Source organism: Mirounga leonina, unplaced genomic scaffold, assembly GCF_011800145.1.
Source record: "Mirounga leonina isolate KUSES-001 unplaced genomic scaffold, KU_Mleo_1.0 Mir_173, whole genome shotgun sequence".
Classification (NCBI taxonomy): Eukaryota; Metazoa; Chordata; class Mammalia; order Carnivora; family Phocidae; genus Mirounga; species Mirounga leonina.
Window position 1 is genome coordinate 15,235,300 of NW_023270447.1, and position 27,033 is coordinate 15,262,332.

Genomic DNA, 27,033 nt, shown 5'->3' on the forward strand with positions numbered 1-27,033 from the left:
AAGAAGGGACCCAGTGGCCTCCAAGAGCTTTGTAAACAACTGTAGGGCAATTCTTCTTCAGGCTTGTACCTCACTCCTGCCTTCCATGGTACACCGACCACCAAGTGCTAAGGCTCCTCAAAGCACTTTGACTAGCCCTTCTTCCACTTTGTCAAGTCAGTTATCCCTATTCCGTCCAACTTCTGGTTTCCAAAATTTACTGAAATCTCTCATCGACTGTAGACTTTTCTCCTCTTTTCTTTTTCCTTATGGATTATATCTTGTAAACCCCTTTCCACACTACCTACACTACGCGTACCACTTTGCAAAAAATAAGGATAAACAAAATAAGATTTAAATAACAGAAAGGGATCCAATACAGAGAAAGGGAAAGATGTCAATCTATTTTTCTTAAATTTCTAACTTGTTTTTTAATTGTGCCAAAATATCTTCATGAATTTTTTAAAAAATTTTAGATTAGTAGAAATTGAAATTAACAATCAGTAGTTTATGTTCATAACTTTTTTCTGTTCTATAATCTTATTTATTCCTTTCTTCTTTTCTTTTTTATTGAAGCATAGTTGACACACAATGTTACATTAGTTTCAGATGTACAACATAGTGATTCAACAACTTTATACATTATGCTGTGCTTATCATAAGTGTAGTTACCATCTGTCACCATACAACACTATTACAATACCTTTGATTATATTCCTTATAATTTTCATTTCATTTTCATTTCATAACATTCATTCAATTCACCTTTCATTGCTGTGACTTACTCATTCCATAACTGGAAGCCTGTATCTCCCACTTCCCTTCACCCATTTTGCCCATCCCCCACCTCTGGCAACCATCAGTTTGTTCTCTGTGTTTATGGATCTAGTTTTGCTTTGTTTGGTTGGTTGGTTGGTTTTTTAGATTTGACATAAGTGAAATCATACGGTATTTGTCTTTATCTGACTTATTTCACTAAGCATAATGCCCTCTAGGTCCCTCCATGTTGTCACAAATGGCAAAATCTCATTCTTTTTTATGACTAAATAATATTCCATATCTTCTTTATCCATTCATTTATCAATGGACACTTAGGTTGCTTCCATATTTTGGTTATTGTAAATAATGCTGCAATAATATATTTATAACTTTTAGACCAGTTTGTTGAATATCCTCCCAGATACTTTTTCATGCATACTTATACATACTTTGATTTTTTTTAAACAATAACAAAAAGGACTAAAACATACACATTATTTTGTAATTGCTCAGACTATTCCATTCAATGGATGCACCATAGTGTATTTTACCAATCCATTACTGCTAAATATTTATGGACCTTACTGTTGGACCAAATTTTCACTTTTCCAGGTAGAGCAAAGTAGTAATGTCTGACCAGAAATTAATTCTAAGATTCAAAGCTAGTTTAGATTGAATGGGGAAACACTGGAGGGTTCCTGCTCAGGTCAAGAGGAGAACAAGGGGATACACACTCTCTCACTGCTAATACAGTGATACTTGAAGTATCAGTTAAGGGAACTAGTAAAAGAGAGAAAGTAAAAACATAACTACTGGGAAAAAAGATTATACAGTTGTCATTCTTTGTGGATTATATGATTACATACCTAGGAAACCCAAGAAAATCAACTGAGAAAATATATAAACAACAGAAAATTAAGTATGGAAGCAGGATACAAAATTAATTTATGAAAATCTGTGACATATATGTATATATGTATACATGTGTGTACATATAAATACACACATATATGCACATGTGTTTATTTGAAACATGAAAAACCCATGTATCATGATAAAAATCAGAATATATTCCTTATCCTAGTTCTAGGAACAAATATGTTTTTTAAAAAATGAAGTTGATAGTTGAATTATTCATAAGTCATTTTCATAGGCCTTATAGAGAAATACAACTTTGGAATTTAGAAATAATCCTTAGTATAAACATCTCCTGCCCCACCGATTCTCTGACAAACATATTCAATTCCAAATCAAATTTCTGTAGTGATGTAAATCTACTACTTTGTTGGTCATATATGTTCACATGCACTATTCATATGATCTATCCTAAAAATAACTAAAAAGAGAAATTTTCATGAGAGTCTTTTTTAATATACATATTATCTCCCTTATTATGTCCCAATCAAATTGGTCTCTTCATGTCATTATAACGATTGTTCACACAATATAGTATTACTATAATCAATCCACTCCCATACACCTAAATCATGTTCATCACTAACTTAAGTTCCTGTTTTTAGACCCTCCATATACAAAGTTAAAAGCATCAAGAAGGGCGCCTGGGTGGCTCAGTTGGTTAAGCAACTGCCTTCGGCTCAGGTCATGATCCTGGAGTCCCAGGATCGAGTCCCGCATCGGGCTCCCTGCTCAGCAGGGGGTCTGCTTCTCCCTCTGAACCTCCTCCCTCTCATGCTGTCTCTCATTCTCGCTCTCAAATAAATAAAATCTTTAAAAAAAAAAAAAAGCATCAAGAAAATGTATATGCTGCATTCAGATCTCCCACTTAATCTTGAGGTCTGTATTCTTTGCCTTTTGGTAAAAACAACACATTTTTGCCCTCCAGCAAGGAAGTTTTAAAAAATTACCATCTCTTTTCCAAATACTTTTGTTATACTTTACAATATACTAAGAATTTTTTTTTATTTTAAAAAGAAGGCAATCTAGTTTTAATTAAAAAGAAATCATCTTGTGGAAATGTATTTTCCACAAGGAAAGGAATGGTTCTAGTCCCAGATTTTAAAATTCTCATTGGTAGAAAATACAAGGTAAAAAATAATGTTTGAAAGACTGTTACAATTAAATGTCTTCAAACTTTGTCAAATATGTTTCACAACAACATGTGGAGCTTCCCCAAATGCTAACATAATGTCTAAGAACCAAAAAGTAGGAAGAATTGGATTGTGGGGTAAGGAAAATGTTAACTATTAGTACTAATTATATATAACATATTAGAAACTATGATATCAATAATGAAAAGACCATCAGGATGTTTAACTTAATCACTGAATTCTCCCCCTAAAATATAAATCAAGCATTTTGCAAAAATACTATATACACCAAATTGAAATGTCCAAATTTTTTTTAGCATAGCAGTTATTTCTTTTGATGTAAATAGGAAGGTCGCTTTTCCCCCTAAACATTTAGATATAAGCTGAAGTCTTCAGAATTTGGACGCTTGGCAATGACCAGTTTACAGATGGACTACTACGTGCAGTGGCTCTCTCCACGTCCCTGCAAGGTCCCTGCATGACCCGCCAACAACAGAGTCACCTCTGACTCCCTTCCTGCCCCACAGAAGCACTCACCGCCCGCATCGTAGCAACCATCACTGCGCTAGGCTCCCCTGCTCCGGCCTCGTTCCTGTAACTTCTCGTTGACCTCTATTACTATCATCAGTGAGAAAATAATAAATATTGTCTGAATTCAGAAATAAATAAGACCATATGTTCATCCAAAGTCCAGCAGAGTTCTGGACAAGTGCCTCATTATCAAAGCCCAGCACCAAAAGAAAAGGCAACATTATGGTCCATCAGAGTCCAGAGCACAAGTGAGAGTCTCACAACTGTGTTTTGGGAGTTCACTCACTAAAGATACCTGGATTTTCAGTTGCTTGGAGACAGAGTGTCTGTCTTGTGCGTCTTTGCACCTGACACCGCACCCTGCAAAGGTGGCGGGCTCTGCATATATTCTCCTCCCTCACCTATCTTCCCCACGTTCCTCAGCTTGCTAAGGAAGTCCTTTCAGAATTCAAAGTTCTAAAGCTCAGGGAGAGTCGTAATTGATCATCTATATCTACAGAGGGAAAGAGCAAAGGAATGACATACTTCCCCTCATTTTTTATCCTGAGCAATTACCCAAAGGTAATAAAAGGCAATCAAGTTATTTAAAGAACTACTTTGCCTTTCCTTTTAGAGCTCCTACAGAGGAACTGACCTCTGGTTTGCAAAGGAAGTCCTGTACCACATGGCATTTTAAAAACTATCAGGATTTGGCTTTTAAAACAGTTTTATGCACACAGTATTCTACTGGTACAGAAGGAGAAAGTAGTCCCCCGATGTATCAATGTAGAGGTGAGAGGAATTCAATTTCAATTCACTCTGTCTTAACCCAAATTATCAATTCTTTCAACAAAGAACACACACTGAAAGAGCATCACGGGAGACTTTTAAAACAATTGTGTAGGGGCGCCTGGGCGGCTCAGTCATGCTTACACAGTTGTGGGGGTTTGGATTCACAAGAGTAGCATCTGTTAGGAGGAAAGCATGCTCATATCTACAGGGATATTTAGTTGTGCCAGCAAATTGCAGTTGCTTAAACAACTTTCTCCCTCATTCCCTTCCTCCCCTCTTCCTGTCCCTCTCTTCTTCCTTCTCTCTTTCCTTCCTTTCTCTCATTCTTTTTTTTTTTTTTTTAAGATTTTTTATTTATTTGTTTGACAGAGAGAGACACAGCGAGAGAGGGAACACAAGCAGGGGGAGTGGGAAAGGGAGAAGCAAGCTTCCCGCGAAGCAGGGAGCCTGATGACGGGCTCAATCCCAGGACGCTGGGATCCTGACCTGAGCAGAAGGCAGACTCTTAATGACTGAGCCACCCAGGCGCCCCCTCTCATTCTTTGATGCAGGTTTTTACTTTATTTCATTTTTTTTAAAGATTTTATTTGGGGTGTCTGGGTGGCTCAATCGTTAAGCCTGGGATTGAGCCTATCATCGGTCTCCCTGCTTCGTGGGAAGCTTGCTTCTCCCTTTCCCACTCCCCCTGCTTGTGTTCCCTCTCTCACTGTGTCTCTCTCTGTCAAGTAAATAAATAAAATCTTTAAAAAATAAATAAAATAATTGCATAAATTATGATTGCTAGTTATACAAGAAATTCTTGAGCAATAAGTAACTATAATCAACAGTTAAAAACACCAACTGTTTACATTCAACATTTGTCATATTGATTTGGAAGGTGGAGGGGACAAACAGAGCTAAAGTTCAAAACCACTTGTCTCCTAAACAATGTAGATGTGGGTTTTGTTGTTTTGTCTTGTAGATCTGCCCGTCTTCAGTGTGTAATGACCATTATAACAAGAAAACTAATCATTCTTTGAATTTGGAAATCAATATAAAAATACAAAGCGTTAACTCACTGACATCCTGTCATCACTTCATCATCCTGAACCCAGAACTCAGCCCTTCCACTAGTTTCCATAGAAAATTATCTCCAAGAAGTTCATGAATTCCCTCTCCCCAACTTTACCTAAAATTAAGGAGTTCCTGGGGCGTAGATTGGCCCACCAGCTCTGTGTTCTCTCTCTTCTTCCCTACATGGGAATTGAAGGAGTATCTTCTGTTGCTTAAACTCCTTGGAGTTTCACTGCTTGCCTAAAGTAGCTCTTCCAAACAAATGCAGCACTATCCCTAAAATAAGTCCTGGGAAACACATTCTTCAACTTGATCCCCTTCCTTTGCTCTCATTTCTCAATAAGCTCTTGTATTCTCCTAGCCCTTGACCTCTCATCTCTAAGTTTTGATGATTCCTCGCACCCAACAATACATGGGCTTTTCTGCTTTAGTTCTGAGCTCTAAGGTCTGCAATTAACTTTGCTCAGTTCACTTCCACCTGCTCCTTGCAGTGACCTCCTCCAATTTGGACCCTATCTCAGCTTTGCCTTATCTCTGTCCTTTCTATTCTCCCAAACACTGACATGCATCTACTATCAACTCAACTTACACAATATCTGTCTAACACTCTCTTTCTTGAGCTCCAGATTTTTATTACCAATATCCTACCATGTGTTCCAGGTTCATCAAATACAATAAAATAGAACTCATCATCCCCCTTCCTCCCCATACTCTTTTTTCTCACTTTTCTCAGAGTCATCATGCCTCTAATCACCAAGCCCAAGAAACCTCCATTTTCCTAGATTCTTCCCACTTGCTTAGTCCTCTGTAACCATGTAGACATCAAATTCTATCAATTCTACTTGCTAAAGATCTTCCATATATTTACCTCCTCTACCCTTCCTCTTTCACTCCCCAAGTTTAGGCCTATATACCTTCCCAGACAATCTCTGATGTCTCTCTGGCATCTTTCCTCTTTGAGCCTTCGTATACCAGGATAATAACTTCTCTTCCCATGTTCTCCCAGTGCTTAGTACCACATGTTTCACACACAACAGAGCCTCAATAAATATTCATTAGTTAGGGAAGAGACTTCAAATGCTTGTGATCGCACATCTTTCCTTTCCTTGGCATTCAGAGATTGCCTCTGTCTCTCCAATCTCATGCTTCTTCGGGATTCTCCTAACTTGCCATTGATTATTTTCTTATTCTTTCACTTTTGGTCAAAGCTTTCTATTATTCTTTATTGCCTATCAAATAAATGAATGGCATGGAAGTCTTCCATTCTAGCTCAAACCTATCTTTCCAGTCTCATGGTTCATATTCTCCCTCTCACATTCTTTGCTCAGTCTAGCTAAATCCAGCCACTAGCCATTCCCCAAACATGCTGTGCATTTTCCTGACTCCTCGCTTTTGCCCATGCTGCTTCCAACACATAGAATGTCTTTTCTTCCCCTCTTTCCCTGTCAAAAGTATTCCTAGTTTTAAGACCCACTTTCTTCATAAAACTTACAGATTCCTCCAGACAGAATTTCTTTCTTCCTCTTCTCTCCTTCTTTAAAACTTAGTTTACGATTTGCTTTGTACAAGTATTTTATTTCTTCTACTAAAAAAGTTGTTCAAAGCAGTATTTTCAAACCACCTGAAACAGAATAACTGGAGTCTTGTTAAAAAACAAAAACAAAACAAAAACCCTCCCAAATCAGAGTTTCAGAAGGGAGCACTAAGAACCCTGCGACCTGAAAGCAAGTGCCCCAGGAGAGTGCGCAATGAAGCCGGAGACCTTGAAACTGCAGAAATGGGCCTTGAAGTCAGTCAGACTGGAAGTTGCATTCCAGTTATGTCTCTGTTAAAAGATAATTCTCAGAAAAAGCTAATAAAACCATGACTCTGATACAGATAGAAAAGAAAAAAAAAAGTTAAAGATTTTACTTAACTCATTCAATGAGGTAACCAGGCAGATGTCGTAACCTGTTCAGAAGAGAATCTGAAAGAAACGCATTCATACAGGGTTGTAAAATGGTTCAGACCTGATGAAAGGCTACCATAAGATAATCCAGAAGGATGTGCAATAGCTCAAAGACAATGCAAAGAGTCAGATGACCTAGAAGATGTCCTTTAGGCAATGCAGAGTTTTCTACGGAGACATAAGATTTTTTTCTATACCTCTTGCTAGCTGTGTGACTTTGAGTATGTTACTTAACTTCCCTGAGCCTCAGTTACTTTTTCTTAAAATAAGATTTCATAATTAAAAAAAAAATCTTAATGCGATAATACTTACCTAATACTGCTCTTGTGAGAAGTGAGTTAAGGAGCACCAAGCCCTCAGGACAATGTTGACTACATGATACTCGATAAACATGACATAGTAGTACTAGTAGTACCAGGGTAGTGTTATCACTAGCTAGAAGCTTTTGGGGACCCTTTCTTGTTTCCTAATACATGTATTCATTCAATCAATCAACCAATGTGCATAAAATACCTATTCGTGCTAGGTTTGGGTGGATAATAAAATAGTCTCTGTCATCAAGGAGTCCAGGCCAGCCAAGGAGATGAGAACCTAGGTCAATAATTACATGGGATAGGGCGCCTGGGTGACTCAGTTGGTTAAGCGACTGCCTTCGGCTCAGGTCATGATCCTGGAGTCCCGGGATCGAGTCCCGCCTCGGGCTCCCTGCTCGGCGGGGAGTCTGCTTCTCCCTCTGACCCTCCTCCCTCTCATGCTCTCTGTCTCTCATTCTCTCGCTCTCAAATAAATAAATAAAATCTTTAAAAAAAAATCATAGCAATAAATGTGTTAAAGTTGTTAAAGAAAGTATAAAAACAGTCCCATATTCAACACCATTCCTTTAGGACCTTAGTAACTTAATATTAGCTTCTATGACTAATTAAACAATAATATTCATTGCTAAAAAAATCACCACACTTCCAGTCAACAACCAACCAACCAACCAAACTAACAAACCAAAGTGCTAGTCAAGAACCTTGTTCTTGGGGCGCCTGGGTGGCTCAGTCGGTTAAGCGACTGCCTTCGGCTCAGGTCATGATCCTGGAGTCCCGGGATCGAGTCCCGCATCGGGCTCCCTGCTCGGCAGGGAGTCTGCTTCTGACCCTCCTCCCCCTCATGCTCTTTGTCTCTCATTCTCTCTCTCTCGCAAATAAATAAAAAATTAAAAAAATAATAATAATAATTACATGGGATACAGTAAGTGAAAATAAAAGTTATGTGAGCACAATTGACAACATGGCTAACCATGTGTGGAAGGTACAGAATGCTTACAGAAAAGCATTATCAAGGGGAATGTAAGCTGAATCTTGAAGGATGAGCAGGAAATCACTAAGCACAGTGTGCTAACAAATATTGTGCTAGATCATTACATATGTTAACCTTATTTAACTCACATAAGAGCCATACAATAATAGCTCACTCTAATTGAGTACTTGCTCAATGTGTCAGGTGCTGTTTTAAATAACCATCATTATCTTATTTTATGAAGAAAAAAATCCTGAGGCTTAGAGAAACCAAGTAACTTCCCTAAGATGACATAGCCAGTGAGTGGCAAAGCCATAATTATTGCCAGATAACCTCGTTCCAAAGTGTGGGAAGTATCACCTCAATTTACTAATGAAGAATCAAACCTAGAGAGATGATGAGATCTCCTAGAGAAACTGATTAGAAATTGGGTCCCTGGTTTTAAAGGACAGGCAGATGGGAAGGAAAAATACTCCAGAAAGAGGGAGAACACACAAAACCCTGGAAGTATGGAGGAGCTTAGCATGGCTCCAGGAACCAGAGATGTTTGGAACTCAATATGCATTTATGGAAACAAAGATAAAGCCACTGGGGGTGCCTGGGTGGTTTAGTCAGTTAAGTGGCTGCCTTCAGCTCAGCTCATGATCTCAGGGTCCTGAGATCGAGCCCCGCATCGGGCTCCCTGCTCAGTGAGGAGTCTGCTTCTCCCTCTCCCTCTGCTGTTCCCCCTGCTTGTGCTCTCTCACTCATTCTCTCTCAAATAAATAAATAAATTAATTAAATTAAATTAAATAGTAAAGCCGCTAAACTAGGCAGGGACTGTGAGAAAGAAATTATAGCATACTAACTTTGGCAGACCCTGCTCAGGAAGTTATGAAAAAACTATGACAGATTTTAAGCAAAGGAATGAGATCAAAGGTTTAGAAACTGGAGGCAAGGCAAACAGTTATGAGACAGCAAAGATTAGTATTATTGAGATCAAGAGTTTTGAACTCCAACAACCTGCCACTTATCATAACCTCAGGAAAGAGAACCTCTTTGAGCCAGAGTCTCCTCATCTGTAAAATGAATATAATAACAGGGTCACCACGAGGCTTAAATGAAAGAAGGTAGGTAAGCACCTGCTAATGTACTCCAGATCTAATAGGCATTCAATAAATGATGGTGGTAGTATTAACAGTTGTTTATTTCTACTTTTGTTGTGATGCAAATATAATGAGACCTAGTTTAGGTCTTTTTGAAGGAAGAACATGTTAAATACATACTCTTTTACCTAGGTTGTTTGATTTGTTCAGACATAGTAGATTGATCCGTTCAGACACAGTAGACTGATTTAGACAGCAAAGTCCCAGGAGCACAAAAAGAATCAGATTTCAGGAATGGCGTGAGGTTAAGGGTTCAGTTTATCAAACGTTTCTTGTGTCCCTACCGTGTGTGTCTAACACTGTATTAAGTGGTACATATCTAAAAATAGTTAAGACACAATCTTTTTTCACAAGGAGTCATCAGTCTACAATATAGTTATTTTGGATGATGCCTGGCCTCCTCTCTTATTTACAGCCTCACCCTCCCTTAACGTCTGTTATTTACGCTACTCTTGTAGAAATGATCTTGGTTTCCCTACCTGGTTACCTGCCCTCCTCCCCAATCTTGGACTACTTCCTTTCCTGGCTACTCCAGCTGGACACGTCAGACTACACCTGTTTGATCCAAACCTATTCTCAGTACCCTGGTTCGAAGATACCTTGCTCCTATAGGGAAGTTAAACCAATTTTCTCAACAGCTGGTGCTAGAATTCTTTTCAGAGGAAAACACCTTCAGGAGTCCTTGTGAGTAGATGGTATGATTGAGGAATGAGGTTAGCAAGAGACAGGATCATAAAAAACAAAATGTTCTACTTCAGAAATTCAGCTGGGGGTATGGAAGAAATGGCTAGAGAAGAGAAGAGAAAGAGAAAAAAGACAGAGGAACTTCACTGTATACCTAAAATACCTTTAAAAATGTATAATGCTCTACCGTACTTGCATTTCTTTGACTCCCCTCGTGTCTTCCAAATCTTTAGTAAGCCTTCCATAATCCCCAAGCCCCCACGCCTCCCCACAAACACATAGACGATGTGAGAAGGTTGGGCGGGGAGAGGTAAGTGAAGAAATCATGGAGCCAAGTGCCACGGCTAGAAGACAAAAGGAGCAGAATGAGACAGCACATCCAGAACAACGACACAACCATAACTGAACCCATCAGTAGGAGCAAGGCCCAAGGTAATGCTAAAATCACAGATATCTGGGAAATTGGCAGAACATATCAGCAGGTACTGTACTTTATTTAAAAGTTGTGTAATAGGGGCTTGAACCAATCTTAACTAGTTAAAAAGCAAAACAGATTATCTCAGCTGGTCATGATTTCTTCAGTGTCATTGATGATTTGGTACCAACTCCATAGGTCTGCCTTTCCAACACACCTACTGCCTTCCTCAAAGGTGGCCACCACTGTCTTACCCAGTTACTGCAACAGTCTCCTTGAGATCAGCATTTTTTTTTAACTTAATTAATTAATTTATTTAAATAGAACAAGCAGGGCGGGGAGGAAGAGAGAGAGAATGTCCAGCAGGTTCCTCGCTCAGCACAGAGCCCAACTCGGGGCTCAATCCCAGGACCCCAAGATCATGACATGAGCCAAAATCAAGAGGGGGACACTTGACTGAGCCACCCAGGAGCCCCAGCAGACATTTTCTTAAAGGGCCAGATAGGCAGTTACTCTACTCTGCACTGAAGGCCTGGAAGCAGCTATAGACAGTAAAAATGAATGGGTTTGGTTGTGTTCCAATAAAACTTTTTTACAAAATCAGGTGGGGGACTTTCTATCCTGCCCCTTCTGTTCTCCACATTATAGAGTACTCTTTCAAAATGTCACTCCTCTGTATAAACACTTGTCTTCCCATTAACCTCAGGATAAAGTCCAAATTCCTTAACAAGGTAAATTTAAATTTCATACCATTATCTCCTCTCTAGCCATTTCTGGCTTCAATTTTCAGCACTACTGAACTGCTTTAAATTCCCAGGTTCCTGGTTCTCTCTTCCTTCCATGCATCTGCATATGCTGTTCTTTGGCCTGTAATCTTCCTCTCTTCCCCACTCCACTGATTAGTTGATTCCTACTCATCTAAATTTCAAGTTTCACATTAAGTCTAACTTCCTCCAGGAAGATTTCCCTGATCCCTAAATTCTCACAAAGTGTTGAGTTGCTGGTTTAATTGTCTGAATCTCCTGTTAGTTTGAAGCTCTGTGAGGAAACTGGTCTGCCATTCATCATTGTATTCCAAGGTACTCAATAAATAACTGGATTCTTGACTGATCAGGAAAGAAAAGACAAGAACCAACCTAAAAATGAAGGGGGCCCTCAAAGGCTAATTGGTGGCACATAAGCTGAGATTTGTTTGAACTGTTTCTTTTAATCCAACATCTGCTCCTAAAGCATTTTCTGCTTTGTTCCTGTAGCTTGCAGAGAGGGTTAGGAAATACACATTACATCATCCACACTTTCTGATGCTGGAACCAAAGCCCTGTAGGGTTTCATTTCTGCCTTGGCTTCCAAACTTAATCTGTTCATCCTCTCCTTGGCACCTGATCTCTTACCTCACATCCTGTTTCCAGTCTTGTATATGGTGTACCTTATATCTGGTAATTATCCTTGCAGAGAGATACTGGCTTGCCTTTCTAACCAATCCTCACATTTCAGATATCATGTAGGGGGCATATTCTATATGTCAGGCTCATGGGGCTTCCTCTATAAGCCAGGCCTACAGGACTTAATCATTCAATCCTCAGGCTAGCCTCGCAATGATGTTCTCAGAGATTTCCTTTTATTATTTCTACTCTACAGTTGACAAAAGGAAGACTTAAAAGGAGTAAGTAACTTGTGAAAGAAAATGGCAGAGCTGGGACAGAAGGGAGGAAAGTCTGACTGCCAAGCTCGAGTTTCTGAGCTCATACTACTTTACAGTTCCTCTGGGACCACATCTGTTTCCCCCTGTGAGTGCTGTTCCTGCCCAAGCCCCGAAGTCTTCTATGGCACTCCTGCATGTTTCATCCTGAACCTCACGGACAGTATGGCTGAATTCAAGTCCGTCAGAATCACTGATACTTCTGGAGCACGGTCACTGTGCTCGGCCCTGTTTATGTATGACCTCATTTAACCTGCACAGACCCTAATATGAAAGATAAGGTTAGCTCTGTTTTATGGAGATGGAAGCAGAGGCACAAAGAGGTAAAATAATGTGTCCAAGGTCACATAATTAGTAATGGGAGAACCTAGGATTTACACCTAGACACTCTGACTCCACAACCCGCATTCTTAGGCAAGAAGAGAATACACAGGGAGGTAAAAGAGAGCTCCTCAGGCCTCATAGGATGACATGAAAATATGGGTGAGGTTGAATGATTCAGGTTTTAATCATCCCGGATAGGAGATCATTAACTAAGGATGTCTCAGTCATTGCTGCCTAAAACAAACTGTCACCAAACTTCATGGCTTAAAACAGTAATCATTTATTAGCTAACAATTCTGTGGGTCAACAATTTGGGCTGGACTTGGCTGAGAAATTCTGCTGGTTTTGCCTGGGCTCACTCATCTGGTGACAGTCAGCTGTGGCAGCTTGGCAGGAGCCTGATGGTCCAAGATGGTTTCTCAAGGGTCAAGGCCAGCTTCATGGGCATGCAACTTGTGCTGAGTTTATTGTTCTGCATTCCTGTCTCCTTAAGAATCTCCTGAGATTCTGAATAATTATGGGAAAGGCAGCTACTGGGTCTTGTAAATTACATTCCAAGTCATGCTGGTGGTTGATGTGGATGCCAGCTGGGCATCTTTATCCACATAGCCTCTCATCCTCAAAGAGGCTAGCCCATGTTTCTTCACATGATGACAGGAGCTTTCCAAGACAGTGACAGCAAAGCCTGCAAGGCTTCTTCAGCTCTGGGCTCACAATTCCCACATCATCACTTCTGCTGCATTTTACTGATCAAAGCAAATCACAAAGCAAGCCCAGACACTAGGAGGTGGAAATCCAGAGTCCACTCCTTGATGGGAAGAACAGAAAAGTCACAGTGCAAGAGGGCATGTATGGTGAGGATGGGCCGAGTTTGTGACTATGAATTGCAATCTCTCACAGATTAGGTACATGTTTAAGCAAAAATAACTTCAGTCTCAGACATGTTATGATTAAGATTTCTCCTATGGTCAATCCATGCAAAGGTATCCAATACAGCTGACCCTTGAACAGCATGGGGATTAGGGAGCCATGCAGTCAAAAATCTGCACATAAACTTTGATTCCCCCAAAACTGAACTATTAATAGCCTATTGTTGACTGGAAGCTTTACCAATAACATAAACAGTCGATAAACACGTATTTTGTACGTTATATGTATTATATACTGTATTCTTCTAATAAAGTAAGCTAGAGAAAAGAAAATGTTAAGAAAATTGTGAGGGAGAGAAAATATATTTACAGTACTATACTGTAAAAAAATCTGCATATAAGTGGACCCGTACATATTGTTCAAGGGTTAACTGTATTTGCATAATATAGGTCTAGAACATAAAAGAGAATCCTGGTTGGATATACAAATTTGACAGCTGACAAGAGGCAGGTGATAGGTTTCTGAATAAATAAATCAGAACCTCCAGGAAGACTGCATGTATTAAGGCAAAGATAAACAAAGAGGTTCACTCAATCCTTCAGACTACCCAACTGTTTGAGTGCTCTCTTCTTCCCATGTATCTCAACCTCTCTCTCTAAGGGAGAGGGCCGATCCAGTTTCTGTAGCCAGCTCAAAGTCCAGTATCTCTGGGGAAAGTACTTTGGAGACTAGGGTGGCCCACAGTTCTTCTCTGTTATGTCTAGATGTGGCTACACATAGTCCAATAATTATAAACTAAAAAGAAGTTACTTGATACCCACACTGAACCCAATATGCAATGGTGGAGCAGGAATACAATTAACCACAATAAAAACTTCCATTTCCAAAAGGACAGAATGGGAAACACGCAACGACCAGTAGCCCTTCATAGTTTTCTTTCCAGAAAGAAATTCCTGCCCTGGCCATGGAAGAAATTCCCTGATGAAAATCCTATGTGGATGTGTTTGGTTATACCCATAGTGCCCCTGGGTTTACCACTCTAGGAGGTTCTTCCTTATCCATTATTCTCCAGGTTCAAAATTTAAGTGAAAATTGGAGTGTATGCTTTCCTGGAAATGGCTTGAGGACACAATGATTCGCTTTTGCAGGTCAGATTTCCGGTTTCTTTAGCAATAAAATTTCCTCAAAATCTTTGCAAGCATCTATGCTATTCATCTCCAGTCTGTTACATGCGACCGAAACTATACCCAAAGTTCTTTTCTGGACCGAGCTCTTAAACCTTCTTATTCTCTAGTTTCTATGCTTTACTCCTTCCTCTTCTCATTGTTTTAATGTCGGCTACTTTGAGGTAAAACTTTAAAAACTAAATGAGGGTAACACCACTAATCTGACCTTTGCTGCAAGGCTAGATCTTTTTGGCTGAGGAATCTTAATAGGTGGGCATTAAGTGTCTGAAAAACAGTCTTCTCCTGTTTGGACCATAGAAACAATTGGATTTTCCAACACTGTGAGGCCCCAATTTTCTATACACTGTATTTTCTTCCATCTTTCCTTGCAAACCCATCATTTCTTATGTGAGCTCATTTCTTTCTTGAAAAATCTTCCTAAACTAGCCAGGGAGCAACAATTACATTCTTATTCTGGTTCTTTCCAAATGCTTCCTCTAAAATTCAGTGATACAAGAAACATGGTCAGTCTTCTAAATTGAGTAGTGAGATTTTTACAGAACATCTTACAATGGCATTACAAGAATCACCAGTTTTCCAGCCTGCAAGAGCTGTTTCCTCGCTGCCAAGGGTCTGACCACCTAGGTAATGCTATATGTTTTAAGACTTTGTTAGAAGTCCCCCATCTCCAGGTATCAATTTTTGTATTAGAGTAAAGGCTAACTTGCTGTAATAGAGACCCCAGAAAGCAGTGGAAATGAAAGTAAAGAAGTGAAAAATGAAAATAAAGAAGACAAAAGTGTCTTTCCGTCTCACATAATTGTTGGGGCTAGACTGACAGGACACTCTGTTCTATGAGGTCATTCAGGACCCAGATTCCTTCTATCTTGTTGTCCCCCCGCCCCGGGATGTCTTCCTCATCTCCATGGTTACAGATGGTCATAGACACGTCCATGAAGGAGACGGCAAGTGGTGCAAGGCAAGCTGTCTTCTTTTACAAACATAAGGCCAAAGTTGTACTCACCACTTCTAGTTATAGTCCATCAGCAAGAATGTCCCCACAAAATCATAGCTAGCTGTAAAGGAGGACAAGGAGTCTCCGGCTGAGCAAACATGCACCAGAGGGAGAAGAATGGATGCTATGCTGGCAGGCATTCATCTGCCACGAGAAGTAAGAAGAAAAGATTCCCAAAGTTAAGAACCCTCAGAGATACAAAGACCAAAATGGGGTAAATAAGGATTTTGTTTCTTAGAGGGAACAAGAATGGCAGTATGAAAAAAGAATACATGAAAGGGAAAACTTAGCTGGCGGCTACCTAAGTTTCCATTTTATTATTTCTAGCATTTTCTAAATATATTTTTAAAGCTTTTTTTTTTTTATCTTAAAGGAGGTAGAAAGAGAAAACCTTTAAGATAGAAAAATAGTGATGTGAGGAGAATCAGAAGAAAATGGAGTAATGAACATCAATGAGAGAAAAAAAATTTCAATTGCCTGAGAGAAGACGAGAGAGGCCAGAAAAGGAAATGCTCTTTGGACTTGAAAATCTAGAGGTTACTGGTGCATAACTATGGCAGAAGCTAGAATACAGCAAATTAAGGAGTGAAAATGAACAAAGGAGGGCGCCTGGGTGGCTCAGTTGGTCAGGCGACTGCCTTCGGCTCAGGTCATGATCCTGGAGTCCCTGGATCAGTCCCGCATCGGGCTCCCTGCTCGGCGGGGAGTCTGCTTCTCCCTCTCACCCTCCCCCCTCTCATGTGCTCTCTCTCATTCTCTCTCTCTCAAATTAAAAAAAAAAAAAAAGAAAATGAACAAAGGAAAATGAGACAGCAAACACGGACTAGTCTCTTTTAAGAACACTGAATTTTTAGGAAAAAAAAGATAAGGTGGTAACTAGTCATGACAAGCTGCACTTGCAAGTGGACTTAGATGAGAACCAGCCCCCAGGGAGACTAGGGTGGCCCACAGTTTGAGCTGCCCAGCATACATATAATGTGTAACATGAACAGCTGGAATAGCAGAGCGCTCTGCATGTTAGGCTGGTCAAGTTCTCCCAAAGTTCAGAACTACTCTTGGATATGGTGGTTGCATTCTATAGTCATGGGGTCTTGGGGCCTCCAGAGACAGCGCCTCCACCTACCTCCAGTCTCATAGTCAGAAACTGTCACTTCTACGCGAGATAGATAGCTTGCTCACTGGAGAATCAAGGATCCAAGCTGGGTGTGGAAATGAAGGACCCAAAATACTTCGGCACAGCTGGAGTTTGGGCAAACCCCCCCCTTTAGAATATCAATGGAGGGGGGGGCAATACATCAGTAAATATGAATGGACAAAAGGGATATGAATCAGCAATAGTAAAACAAACTTTGGGCACTTTTGTTTGGCAGATTAAACTGAAAATATAACTCCCTGCTATCCCAAACCCCCATAAAAAGAGACCCAGAGTTGACAAATTCTAATTAAAGTTGGTGCTGTTTCTTTAAAGTGGCAGAGAAAGTAGCAATCTCTGTTCTGATACTATAAGGCCAAAATTCTTTTAAGAAAAGGAATATTTCATGGAGAAAGGATTGGATTGGATTGTCTCTGAGGAAAATAATTGTGTTGTAATGTGTGCTTATATTTTAGATAGCATAGAGATCACCGTGGTGGGAAGAAACAACTATTGGGAGATTTACCTTCACCCTTAGACATGAGACTTAAGCCCATTATCCTCTGGAGTCCCAAACGACTGAGGGAAATAAAAAAAGAATGCTCATTCAGATGAAGTCTGGCACTGAGATATGGGAAAAGAAACTAAGGGATAAAACATCCTTTGGTGGGAAGTGGTTGAATATTTCTGAAGGATGAGAGGGGCCACTAGACTGAGAGACTAAGAAGAAATGCAACAAAATGGGGAAAAGGCATCTGAAAGTTCCCTTCTTGGGTGGTTTGTTAGGTCTTTTCAGAAAGTTATTGCAGAGCTATATGGTGGTGGTTGACAGGGAAGATTGGCTAAGATAGAGCAAACCTAATGTATCCCATTTATTTGCAAGTTTTATCAGAGGAAGGCTCTGTTGTTTCCTTTTGTAGGAGCAAGTCAGGTCAGCACAAATTCAACCAAGCTCTTAAACACTCAGACACTCTTTGGGTTGGTATTATAGAGGTATCCTTTATGCATAAGACAGTGTCATTCTAGGGCAAGGCCTGTGTCAGTCAATACCTATTCTGTAGTGTTGAGAGGGCCACGCTTCCTCTGTATGCTGAGAGGAACCTCCATATGTTAGGAGTCCACCAAGAATCGGCTGCCTGGCTACCTGCTCAGATGACCACCTCTCAACACTTGAAATAGAACTTTGCTCCATGCTCACCAGAAGGCTTCATGAAACAGCCCAGTTGCATAAAAATAGATTGGGAATGGAAAAACACTCTGGCAAAAGCATAAAGGTGTGGTTGAAGACTGGAGTGCCGTTTTCATGTGGTTGGGCTGGTAGTTTAAAGGAGTTATGCTGAGCCAGACTGATGGAGGGTTTTATTGATTTTGCTTTTATTTTTTAATGGGGGAGACTTGAGCATTATAGGCTAAGGATAAAGACACGGCAAGAGTCAGTGGTTAGAGACTCAGGAAAGAGGGGACATAATTGATGGAGGACACTGACCATAAGAGGTTTTGTTTAGTGTATAGCACCTATTCAGAAAGGAAAATTTAGAGATTCTTTTAAATTTCTAAGTTAAGATGCAGGCATTCCACAGTTTCCTAGGTAAATATTCATCAAGTATTACAAAGTGATAAGACTTTCTCAGGTTCATTTAAGTTGTCTTTTAACTTACTCCAAAACAAATATAACCAACAAAGATCCCACTGGAGTACTGGTGTGGAGAAGGGAAGCTTAAGTTTGGGAAAAAGCTAAGTCATTTGAGATTTCTATCAAAAACTGTTGTTGGTAAATTAACAAGCCTGTTTGTAACAAATTGAGAAGGGATTCACAATAAAGAGGGCACCCAACGTTGATGAAAGATGAACAGGCTATTAAATAAAGCTTGCAGAAGCTGATAAGAAACCAGGTTAGGGCACCTGGGTGGCTCAGTTGTTGAGCACCTGCCTTCAGCTCAGGTCATGATCCCAGGGTCCTGGGATCGAGCCCCGCATCGGGCTCCCTGCTCCATGGGAAGCCTGCTTCTCCCTTTCCCACTCCCCCTGCTTGTGTCCCCTCTCTCGCTGTGTCTCTCTCTGTCAAATAAATAAATAAAATCTTTAAAAAAAAAAAAAAAGAAACCAGGTTAAAGGGCACAGCAAGAGTTATTTACCTGCTGTGGTGAAATGTAGTCATATACTATTTACACAACACTTGCAGGAGAAAATAACACTAACCTTTAAGTAGCACATCTGTATATTTCATTCTTATCCTCTTCTTAAGGTATGATGTTTTCTGCAGTAAGTACCTTCCCTAGGTAACATCACCATATTCCTGAGGCCACTAGATGGCCACAGTACATCCACAGGAAGTCCAATCAAAGCAGCAGTAGTGATGAGTTAGCGTGGTAAAGCCTCAACTTCCTCACCTACAAAATGGGGATAATAATAGTACTTAAGTTCATAGGAGGCTGTGAGAGGTGGTTGAGAAAGTTTATGAATGCCTACTGAATGGCAGTCTGCATGTTTTATCACACATGTGAATTTCACAGGAACAATGTATAGTCAGAGAAGAGAGAAGGTATAATCTGTGTGTTTCTACCAAGGACAAAGAGTTCTGTGGCAGCAAAAAAGGATTTGGGAAAGACAGGGTAGAAAGCGCAGGTGTACAGTGAGGAAAAGGCAGACCTGATAGGTGTGCCAGGCAGAGGCTCTGCAGGGAGGGAGGGTTGGGATGAGAAGAAAATAAATTTGCAAGACTTCAAAGACAAGCAGTGTTTAGTGCAGAAATAGAATTGTTTCTGACTTTACTTATAGGTCTAAAACTGAAAATACGGTAACTGAAAATTAAAGGAGCCATTATTGTTGTGGTTGTCATTAGTGAACAGTATGACGTGGCGTGATACTTACCGTGATAGTCTGGGAATGTATTTTTAAATAAGATTTTACTGTCTTGCTAAATTTGGAACTGATAAGGCATTTTGTGTGTGTAGAGGGCTGGAGCTGAATTTATAAACATATCTGGAAAGATATACCTGCGATAAATGAGCATAAAGTAAGAGAATAAAATTAATGTCTAGTTAATTTCACTGCAAATTTATCTTAAACAAGGCATGAATCAAGAGTTATTATATACAGAGAGACAGACAGACAGACAAACAGACATGCCTATTTAATCTAGTATCCTTTTGAAATGCACTTGGAGAAGAAGCTAGAAAACAGAAAAGCAATTCTTAACTGGAATATGAAAAACCCACTTTTTTTTTTTTTTTTGGTAGGCTTTACACCCAACATGGAGCTTGAACTCACAACACCCTAGATCAAGAGTCATGTGCTCTACCAACTGAGCCAGGCAAGTGCCCCTGAAAAGGTCACTTTTTAAAAAATCCTTTGCCTCCTATTTAGCTCTAATTTTATAAAGGAAAAGTCAGTCATAGTAAAGTAGATTTCTATCTTTCTTTCCTTAATAGATAGCATAACAGGGTGCCTGGGTGGCTCAGTCATTTAGCATCTGCCTTCGGGTCAGGTCATGATCCCAAGGTCCTGGGATCAAGTCCCACATCGGGCTCCCTGCTCAGCCAGGAGCCTGCTTCTCCCTCTGCAACTCTCCCTGCTTGTGCACGTGCTCTCTCTCATTCTCTCTCTCTCTGTGTCAAATAAATAAACAAAATCTTTTAAAAAAATAATATATAGCATAACAGCTGATATAAATATATGATAAATTCTTTTAATGATACTGTGGAAGGGAAGAGTATGAGCTTTTTGGAATTCTGACTGCCAATTCCTGGCTTTCTGACCCAGAGCAAATGACCTCTCTGTACCTTAGTATCTTCATTTGTAAAATGGGATCATTATAATGCCTACCTCATTAGAGTTATTGTGAGAATTAGTTAATTCACGTTCTCAGTGCCTGGCATACAGTAAGCGCACAGTAAATGCCAATTAAATATTAACAATGGCCTTAGCCTTCAAGGGTTAGCATTCAAGGAATCCTAGCAAGTGGCTTCATCCAGGAAAAGGTTGCAACTTAAACATACATTAGTATATTTGACGAGGAAAAAAAAGTCTTGTCTATGGATTTGGATTGTACTGGGACAATTTCTGTCACCTATCCTACCACACCATCCAGAAGATCTTTGATGGTAAGGCATACAACCATCAGTCCTGGTGGCCACAGCTCTGTCTATGGCCCAGACTAAGAACTCCCTTCCAGCTTTACCTTGTCACGGGCACACATAATGCTGACCAAAGTGGTGTTCTTGGCTCTTGCAGAAGAGCTTCAGTCTTTATCTGTACTTTACCACCTTCATTAGGACTGAAGATTGTTGACCTCTGCTGAGGAGGGGCCTACATGCCAGGGTCCCTAGTGGCCCATACTCCAAAGCAGCCCATGAAAGCATGGGTTGGGTGGCTTTTCTCTAGGAGGCCCTGTTAAGAGGTATGCAGTTCACATAGTCAGGCTCATTGTTGAGTCACTGCTTGGGTATTAACTGTTACTGCCTTACCACTGTATCCCAGTACCTAGCCCAGTGAGCTGCACATATTAGGTACTCATAGAACTGAACTGAAATGAATTGAGAGGCTGCCCTCATCCCTATTTACTCCAAGCCCCAGAAAGCCTCCCAGATTAGCTATTACCATCCTGATTCTTATCTCCATGGTTACTTTTAAATTCCCCCAATCTGACCCAACTCCCATTCCTCACCACCCTTCAAACCCTTCACAGCATACTTTGGACCTCCTAATCTGTCACCTGCAAACCTCCCTTATATCTTCAACTTCTTTTTGAATGACTTCTCCACTTCCCTGTAGAAGCTGAAGACTTGCTCCTCAATATGTCTCTCAAATGGAGGCCATTTGTTTCTCACACACCCACAGAAGGTGGGGAAACTCTTGATCCACATCACTGCTTCCAAACCATTTCTCCTTCTTTTAAAAACTCTAGCTCCTTTGAAGTTCCTGTCATGCAGTTGTACCACCCCAACAGGATATAGGTGGCGCACTTACATTAAGTTGAGGATGATTTAATAAAGGGATGATTTACAGAGGTGTGAATGAGGGAAGGAAGGCACGAGGGATAGTGCAGTCACTGAGGGCTAGTAACAGTGGAACTTTCACCACCCCTTGGCCTGAAGGAATGAGGAAAGGGAGCTCTGGGGCCCAGGACAGAGAGGTATAGAAGCCATGTTGAAGAGCAGAGTCCTCCCCCTCCCCCCCATTCAGGGACACAGCCTCCCTACATCAGATCTGCTGAGGCTCCCCATTGGCCAAACCCAACCAGAACAAGACAGCAAGGAAACTGCTGATTGAATCCATAGGTTTCAGCTCCCATGGCTGGGTGGGGTGGGGAAGCGTGAATCTTGAGGGACAAACGGAAGATATCCTGCTTATACCCAAAGTTCTTTTTGGTTGCTATCATCTTCCAAACTTTTACTTTTTGAAAACTTGAGCTCATCTTCCTCTCCACCCCTTAGTGACTTTGGCATTCATGTGGTGGCCCCTGCATCTTTTTGATCCATTCTTAGAGTGACACCCTAAAAACTACTATCAGTAATAACACAATATTGACTTCAAGCATCCCACCCTCTGACCACCACCTCTTATCTCTACAGTTCACTGGCTCTAGTTCTTTCATTGCAATTTTTCAACCTTCTTTAGGCTTCCAATCCCCTGACTTTACACTCTGCCACTATTTCCACTCTCCTACCTTTACCCTCCTGTCTTCACTTCCCACTATGCCCAGAGAAAGTTCCATGGACCTTGCTCCCTTAAGAATCTTACCTCGCTAATGTATTCACCTGTCAAAAATCTAACTTTGGTTAAAGCCAACTATCTGCCTTTTCCAGTGGGGAAAAAGACATAAAATTATGCTGAATGGTTTCTCTCTAAATTTGTTATCACATGCTTCAAATGGGCATTCCAAACTGCCCAGAAATCCTACGCCGATCCTGGTGAATATGCCAATTACTTTTCAAGATGATTATTTCCTAACTTCTTTCTCCTCAAGCCTCTCACACTCTGTACCCCATATCCCCACACCCTCCCCTCATCTATTCACCACCAATTCTGTAAACCTCCCAGCACCTGCATTATATCCCTGCCTTATATCCTGTTACCATGGGATAAGGGTCCCTCCTCCTATCAAAGCCCAACCCCTCCACTTGTGTTGTACATTCCAATCCTCATCTTTTGAAGAACTTTGTTCCTACTCTCTCATTCCCTTTCTCTCCTGTATCAATTTTCCTCCACTGGATCATTTTAAAATTCAAATTAATATGTCCAGTAACTCCCATCTTAAAAAATAAGTTTCCTCAATTCCAAATTCTCCTTCATTTCTCATCTAATTTCTCCACTCCCCTTCAAAGAAAAACTTGAAATAATTGTCTATAGACACTGCTTTTCTTCATCTCCCATTCTCTCTTCTGCCCATTTCCAACTGCCTTCTACAACCACCATTCCATGGAAATGCTGCTCTCACTTAACTCCTCAGTGATGAATTTGTTTTCAAGTCATCTGATCCCAACTATGAATAGCATGTGACATAGCTGACCACACTCCCATTCTTGAATCATTTTCCTCTCTTGGTTTTTGTGGCCACCACTCTTTCCTGATTGTCCTTCTATCTCCCTGGCTTGCCCTTCTCTATCTTCCTTGCTGGCTAAATCTCCCTTACTAGACCGCTAAATGTTAATGACCCCATATTCTTCTCAATCCTGAGCTGTCCAATAGAGTAGCCACTAGCCACATGTGTCTATTTAAATTTAAAATAATTTAAATGAAGTAAAATTAAGATTTAGTTCCTCAATCGCACTACCCACATTTCAAGTGCTCAATAGACATATGTAGATAGTGAGCAACATGGCCATAAAACCTTCACATTGTTGCAGAAAGTTCTATTGCACGGGATTGACCTAGACTCCTCCCTAGGTGATCTCACCCAGTCTCGTGGCTTTCAGTACCATGTATATGCTGACTTCTAAATTTATAACTCTAGCTCTGACCCAAGCTTCAGATTTGTACATGAAACTACCTATTTGACATATCACTTAGATATCTAACAGGCTAGTCAAACTAACATCCAAAACAGAACACTTCATTTTCATCCTCTCCTCCCCTGTGTCTACCCACAAAAGCCTGTTTCTCTTCCTGTCCATCTATTCTTAGCAAATGACACCATCTAACCAGTTTTGAAGCCAAAACTCTAGGAGCCATCTTGATCCCCAATATCTAATCCATCAATGAGTCTTAACAACTCTATCCATAAAATGTATCTCAAATCTTCCTCCCAAACCCTCTTCTCTCTCCACTATCATCTTCCTAGTCTAAGTTTCTTGTCTGGGCTATTGTCCTATTCATACGAGATCTCCTGTACCTAAATCTAGCACATAGCAGGTGCTCATTAAATATGTTAAATAAATGAACAAGCACAATCCTACTGAATAGTGCAAAATAATTTTAACTTTTTTAATATTCATGAATAATAGATATCTGCCATAAAAGCTTAGAAAATAGATTTAAGAAGATAATAAAAATCACTTCCCAGACAGATTACTTACAATTGGCTATGGCTCAATATCATTACTCATTTTGTCAATTATTAATACATTTTTCATGCTCTCACAGCACTATAATTTACTTCCATGCATTTGTAATCTGTGTTGTCAGTGCAATTTAATCCCCAAGAGAAATTTTAGTTGCCGCTTCTTATCACTCAGCCTTGCCTTTCCTGATTAATCCAGTACAGCTTCGTGACCTCTGATTACCTACACATTTTGTGCCTGTCACAGACCAATAGACATTTTGTTAGGAGTTCCCAACTTTGTTCCTGTCCCAGCCTGCCACCTAGCTCCTCTCTACACTCAACTTCCTTGTCAGAAACACTGAATGGTTTGACCCTGGCCTTAATTCAAAATAACTCTACCAATAATTCTAAACAATGTCTGCTCCTCCTCCCTCTTTGATTCACTGCATTTACTGGCAGCCCTAAATGCTTGATCAGCCCCATTCATTCAGCTGCATGCCAATGCGATCAAGAGGGTATTTCCTACAGATACAAGTAATTATTGAAGTGAGGCGATGGGGTAAAGGAGAATGTAAGAGTGTCTTCCGAGACCTGCAGTCTAGTAATTATTAATATGCTTGCCATCTACATTGCCTGTGTCAGGTTACAAAGCCATCTGGGACACAATATTTTCACAGCAATCCAAACACTATTATTTGCCTAAGCAACAATCATCTCTCCTCTACCCTCCTCCAACTTCCTTCTCCAAGAGACCTTTGTGGTCAGTACCCACCCTCCACCAAATAACCAGATACAACAGGGAGCTGTATGCCATGCTCCACCCTACCCCAGCCAGCTTTGAGGTCTCATTCCTTTTATGAATAAGTAAGTGATATAAATATAGCCAGAGAGTGTGAAAGAAAGTCTGTGAGGGGTTCGGGGAAAAAGTTTCCTCACCCTTAAAAAGAAAGACCCAATGACAAGATAATGTCCTTTTTTGGCTCCGGAAATTTCCTCATCTGGATGTAATTTCTGAGACGCTAACATCTTCTTTGAAGTATGAGGGGAGAGTTTTAGGTTGAAGCCATTGCTGGGAATGGCAGAGTGGGCAGATGAAAGAAAACTACATCCTTTGTAATATACTTAAGTTGTTTTTTATACTGTGCCAGAGGCCCTATCCCTGGACTTTGAACTATGTATTTATAAGCCCAGGGGATTCTGATTTCATCAAAATCTGAGGCACTGAATTCTATGCCCACAACTATAAACTTCCTCCACCACTTCCTAGCTAAGAAATCTTAGGCAAACTATATTACTTTTATAGAATCTGTGTCTTTGTCCTTAAAGAGGGAAATAATATTCACCTTTTGGCCTTATTGTGAGGATGTAGGGTTAAGACGATTTGAATGGGAGACTGAATATGGGAAGCGCTATGAGATCCATTAACCAGAAAATGACGCTAGGTCCCTAAATGCTTCCCAAACTTGACTGCTGATAGAAACTGACACATTGGTTAAATAACCTGATCCCAGGCCTCTCCTGAGAGACTGCATTTTAAAAGACACATTCTAAGCTCTAGGCAAGTGTGATAATCAAGTAAGTCTGAACTTAGCAAAGGAATACAAAATGTAATACTCCTATGCCAGAGTTAGGATTTCTGGTTTCTAAATCTAGATCTGCCACTATTTCAAGTGAGCAGGTTGTTTCATCTTTCAGGACCTGTTTATTCATCTATATACTTGCGCTGTCTAACCTACAGTCTGTACGGGACTGATGGCAAATTACACTTGGGGTGAGGGGACTTCTGTAATCTCAGTATTTTTATATTGCTGCAATGTGGATTACACAGGCAACAGAATATAAGCAAAACTGGGATTAGGGGAGGTGTTGGCTTTGTAGTAAAATTAACTGAATATTAATTGTAGGACGCTGCCTTCTCTATCCTGCTACCTTGAGTCACTGAGCTTCCACTCCTCTAAGGATCATGGCATAATTGGAGGTGATCACCCTCGGCCACTCTGATCGCACAGATCTGTGAAAATGCCTATAAAAATTAAAAACACGAGTGTCGGGAAAGAGATTCTGATGAGGGCCCTAAATTTACTTTTTTGTATTAAGGTAACTTTTACTGGCAAGCACAGTACTGTCTTCATGTTGCAACAGAAACTTTTCCCTTGGCATTGAAAAAGGAAGGAAAGGGGGCGCCTGGGTGGCTCAGTCGTTAAGCGTCTGCCTTCGGCTCAGGTCATGATCCCAGGGTCCTGGGATCGAGCCCCGCATCGGGCTCCCTGCTTGGCAGGGAGTCTGCTTCTCCCTCTCCCACTCCCCCTACTTGTGTTCCCTCTCTCACTGTGCCTCTCTCTGTCAAATAAATAAATAAAATCTTTAAAAAAAAAAAGAAAGAAAAAAGAAAAAGGAAGAAAAGAAAAGGGAAAGAGAAAGAAAAGGAAGAAAGGAAGGAAGGAAGGAAGGAAGGAAGAAAAAAGGCGATGTATGCTATTGGCCTCAGGTGGAATTCACAAAGTTAGTGGCGCGGGAACCCCTCCTAACTTGGGAGCTCCGGAGCCTTTGGGGTGCACAGGTGGCCTGACCTCGTCACGGGTGGAAATCACACTTGTCCTGCGTTTAACTTGCCGAATTTCAGTTTATGCTTGGGAGGCAGCCGCATGGAATCCGGTAGGGAAGCCACCAAAGTGCCCAGAGCCAGCACTTCCGCCTCCCGCCCTGAACTTCTCCTGGCGCAGACAA

At 40.6% G+C, this 27,033-nt stretch overlaps 1 long non-coding RNA gene across 1 annotated transcript; it reads right to left on the bottom strand.

Annotated features, from left to right (window-relative positions):
- Window positions 1–12,903: 12,903 nt before the first annotated feature.
- On the bottom strand, window positions 12,904–27,031 carry LOC118019111. The gene is made up of 3 exons (XR_004681573.1): window positions 26,877–27,031; window positions 19,023–19,213; window positions 12,904–13,448 (listed from the first exon to the last, which is right to left on the bottom strand). It is a non-coding gene; the product is annotated as an uncharacterized LOC118019111 (long non-coding RNA).
- Window positions 27,032–27,033: the final 2 nt, after the last annotated feature.